The following is a 4732-nucleotide window of genomic DNA, read 5'->3' as shown; positions in this document are numbered from 1 at the left end:
GCTGCCTCACTTCTCCTCCTCCTTACCGAGTGCACCGCCTTGTTTTCAGAAGGAAATCTTATTAGACATTTAGGCTGTAAATGAACTTTTCTTTGTGACGGCTAGTTTTCTTTCCAGTTCTTAAGTCCTGTTCCTTTTCCTGGTGGAGTGGAACGGATTTAGAAGTCTGCAGTAGGAGAGGGGAGTGTGGAGAGAAGGAGCCCAGACTGTGATGAGAGACACGGAAGACCAAGAGATAGAGAGAGCGAAAGAGGCGTTGGGTTGGGGAGAGGAGGGTGAGAGGGAGGGAGGGAGGGAGGGAGACAAGGAGGGAGGGAGGGAGTCCCAGCTGGCGGGAGCGGAGCCAGAGAGAGAGAGAAAAGGAGAGAAAAGTTTCCCGGAGTCTTCATTAGTTGACTTCCCTGTCCACTGCTTCCCCCAGCCGGCGGAGCTCACCCCCAATAAAGGAAGGAAGGGGGTCTTTATTTTTTTTTAAAGGCCCCAAAGAATCCAGTGTTTACAAGACTAGAAATACTACGGCCTTGTCCTGGCAGAAAGAAAGGCTGAAATGGAGGACCGAAGCCTTCCTTATAAGGTACGATGCTAACTTGACCTTCACTTTGTCATGGCGGCCCCCGCCCACCCAGACTGCTGCAGGCTGCCGGGCAGATCGTAGGCCCGTCGGACCCTGGCCTCTGTCTCCCTCCTTCCTCTCTTTTGCTTTCAAATCTTTCTTTCCTTTTTAAATGCCCCCTCCTTTTTTTCCTTCCGTCTTTTTATTTCCTTTCTGCCTTTTCCTTTTTATTTCCTTCCTTTGTTTATTGTGATTTCTCCTCTTGCCCCTTTTCTTTCACTTGTTCCTTTTATTCTTGTCTTCCTGTCTCGTGGTTTTCCTTGAATCTCTCTTGCCTGGCTCTCCCTCCCTCTTTCCTCTCCCCTCCCCCCAGGCTTCTGGCTTCTAGTCTTCTGAATCCCAGAAACAAGAAAGCATATTTTCAGTTTTTTTTACCCATCCCCATCCCAACCAACCTCCACAGTCCTAGCCTGACTTCTACCCCCATCCAGGTGTCCCTAGGGAAGAGGTCCAAGAAGGAAGGCCAAACTGGGATCAAAGGGGGCTTCACTGAGAACCTAGTGCCCACTTGGGGATGACAATGAACTTGGTTTTGGTAAGACCCTGCCTTCCTCTCACTGGCCTAAATTGCCAAGTCTCTGTGACCTTAGGAGTCTTGAACTAAGGTTGAAGTCTTTCACTGTGGGGGGACATGGGGAGAACAGAGACTACTGGTCCTGAGACTAAGATTTAAGTACCAAATTGTTGTTTGCCTTTCTCTGAGCTCCCAACCCCTAAAATTGTAGAGATCTCCCTCAAGACATCTGGGCAGGGAATTTAGAGAATTGGGGATTTCTGGAGATTCACACACATAAAATAGGAAAGAGAAAGACAATCAGGACTCTCTCTCTACCTTGCCTCTTGCTGCCTTCCAGGCTCCAACAGAGCCTCCGACATTAACTCTAATCATATCTTGCGCAGCTGTAAAATAAATGATATTATCGACACCCCTATAATTATCTATTATTCGCTTACTTGTGCTAATTACAATACTAGATGAGGCAGGTCTATACAGAAAAAGTAAAACCAAACAAATATTTTGGAAAATGAAACTGGATCACTGAGGCTTTCAAAATCTCTTAAGAATATCTGAGCTCCTGCCTAGGACCTTCTTGGTTCAGGAGTAGCCATCTTGTAGGTCACAGAGTGACATTGGGAGACCCTACTACCTTCTTTTCCTCCATATCCCATATAGCCACCCTTCTCCTTGCACTGACACCAGAGAGGATCAGACAATAAAAAGGAAATGCTTTCTCTCTCTCTCTCCCTCTCCCTACAATTATCCAGATAATTGCATGAATTTTTCCTTGAATACTGTTGTGTAGTCGGGATTGGGATTTCAGCAGGAAGTGCAGGGGACAGGATTCCAAATGGGGGAGGTTGAGAAGGTCCTGCGTTGTTACATTCCCAGACTTTATAGTTCTGTCTAGTGTTACATTGTTTCTTCAGGCAAAGATCTTTGTCCGCCTTCAGTCATATTTCTCCCTTCCCCCTCCCTTTCTTTCTCTCTCCCTCCCCCTTTTTTGGTCCCTTTAAAGGAGACTCAGATCATCTTGTGCTCTTAATAGATGACTATAAAAGTAAAATTAATTCCCCCCTGCCCTTTAATATCAATATCTCTTCGTTAAGTATGCACATTGGTGAGAATAAACAGAATTAAGTGTTGCAACCCAAACCAGCAATTACATTCAAGGTTTTTTTTTTTTTTTTTTTTTTTTCCTCCATGAGGTCTGGCTTATCAGGGGGTGTTCACTCTGCCGCAAGATAACCAAAGTTATTTGTATTATTATTTTTTTTTACAAGCTCACTGGGGCCTGAGCCAGCACCAACCCAGTAGAAAAAGCAACCATGAAGCCAGAGATGGAAGAGAGCTCCAGACAGAGATGAAAAGGAACCATGCAGAGTAATGCAGAGAAAGGAGGAGGCAGCAGGTCTCAGAATGAGCAAATGTGGCAGAGAGCAAGACAGGCACTCACAGACAGAGGTTTATACATTTTTATTTACAATTTTTAAAAAAAATTTGGGGCTCGATGAAGAAAAGGGAAAATACAGAGGAGCGGAGAGGGGAGGGAATTATCGGAGTTCCAGCATGAACGCCCCAGAAGGGGAGAAGACCGGATAAATGCGAGCGAGGAGCGATGCCAGAGCCGAATTCCAGCTCCGACTCCGGGCTGCCGCTGCCCCACACGCTGTGGGCTGGCCCTCGAAGCCCCCCCTCGTGGATGCCAGGGCTTCCTTGCTCTCCTTATCTTCTCCATCTTTATGACGAGGCTTGTTAACAAGACCAGCGATCTGGCCACGCGTTTCTATCTCAGCCGCTCCCGCTTAGCCAAGCAGCGGCCGGCTCTGGGACTGGCGAGGCACTAATTAATTGATTCCTTTGGACAGTAAAATATGTCAGTGTCTACATGGAACCCATAAACAATATCTGTGCGGGGTATGAGTGCATTGCCTTTCAAAGAATTTTTCCATAGGGTGTGTCAGGTAGTTTCGGATTTTTAGCTACTAAAGAAAGACCTAAGTGGGATTCATTTTTTTCCGGGGCTGAAACAGTTAGCTCTGTGTCCTAAAATGCTTTAAGCTATGATTCCATCTCTGAAAGCGTTAGGAGTGGATCTTGTTGAGAAAAACTTGGGTTCCAGAATAAACTTCCCTGCTGCCTGTATAGACCCGGCCAGCATGAAGGATGCTAACCGGCTTCTAAAGAACTGGGTGGGCCAGAATCCTCTCCTGGGTTGGCTGAGAGGGAGTGGAGCTGCTTTGGGGTTTGAGAGGGATGTAGAAGACCAGATCCAGCCCTTACTTCATGCCATCTTTCTCCACTGGAGATTTTAAAAATAAATTTAAAAAAATTTTAAACAAACTGTGGCTTTCAGGAACTCTGAGTGCCCAGCACACATCTGGAATTTGCCTTTACCCCAACCTGCCTCTTACACAACTTTGCTAAGTCACTGCACTTCCCTCTCCTCCCCTCGCTTCTTAACTCACAGCCCAGAATAATGCTCTAATATATTTATCTTAGGTCTAGAAGAACAAGTCCTGAGACACAGGGCAACTTAATTATATAATGCTCATTCCATATAGGCTGTGTTTACGCAGTCAGACCTTGCTGCAAACAGGACTTGGGATTCTAAATATAGATGCTGATTTCGGCAAGAGATGGACTAAGGAAATCAAGATAGAACACTTATATAAGTAATCCCATTAGACATAGAAGGGGTTTTAAAAGACGGAAATAATAGAAAAACAGAAAGACAGAAAAGAGGCTCAGCTGTTGGAGACTGTCAATGCCAATGCCTGAGCTTCCTCCTGCTTCTGTCTGTAAGACAGCCAAATAAATGTGTATTATAAATGCAATACTATGTGAGCTCAAAGAATGTACTGCAATGTATTTGGTATGCACACACCATGTAAACAAACTAATTTACAGAACGTATTTTTCATACATTGCGTAGATACTCAATTTATGTGTGTATAATAATATGATGTATTTTCCATGCACTTTTTATGTGGACAGTTAATATCTGGATGCATTTTCCATGCATGATTTTATACGCCCTATGGAATGTATACATTTATGTAGCTAAACAGATGAGGACTGTATATTTCCTGTGTAGGATATACATGCAAGTGTACTGTTTATGTAAATTACGTGTGGTGTCTATCCATGCTGTGTGTAACCTTTTCTCAGAACGTTGCTTTCCCGTACAAATGAGAGTGCCTTTGTATGTATGTTTTATAGAGAAATATATTTTCCATGCCCAGTATGTACATGTAATAGAGCTATCTGTGCGTTTTAGACTGTTTCAATATATCTGTTATGTTGGCATTCCCGCCAAGTGTGCGTTTTCTGAAACATCTTTTCCGTGCCTCGCATACGGACTATGCGTCTTTCACAGGAGCTTTCTTAGCAAGAACTGCCGGCGAGTTCCATCCGCGCAGATCTGCCCTCGAAGGAAGTTCTGCACTCGGGGACGTGGAAACTGACATACTGAAGGCTGATCTCCTAGTCTCCAGGAAGTGCCTCTGGCTCTGAGAGGAGGGATCACCCACCGGCAGCGGCTGGGTCACAGTGGCTAGAGGTTTGGTCTCATCTGAGACCAGTTCCTCGTCTCTGGTGCCAGGCTCTTTGAGGCGGCA

At 45.2% G+C, this 4732-nt stretch overlaps 1 long non-coding RNA gene across 1 annotated transcript; it reads left to right on the top strand.

Annotated features, from left to right (window-relative positions):
- Window positions 1-384: 384 nt before the first annotated feature.
- On the top strand, window positions 385-4431 carry LOC309868699. Its single transcript, XR_014313794.1, has 2 exons — window positions 385-574; window positions 2396-4431. It is a non-coding gene; the product is annotated as an uncharacterized lncRNA (long non-coding RNA).
- The last annotated feature ends 301 nt before the right edge of the window (window positions 4432-4732 follow it).

This window comes from Mustela nivalis (genome assembly GCF_964662115.1).
Source record: "Mustela nivalis genome assembly, chromosome: 7".
Taxonomy (NCBI): Eukaryota; Metazoa; Chordata; class Mammalia; order Carnivora; family Mustelidae; genus Mustela; species Mustela nivalis.
This window is presented reverse-complemented; position numbering and strand designations above follow the sequence as displayed.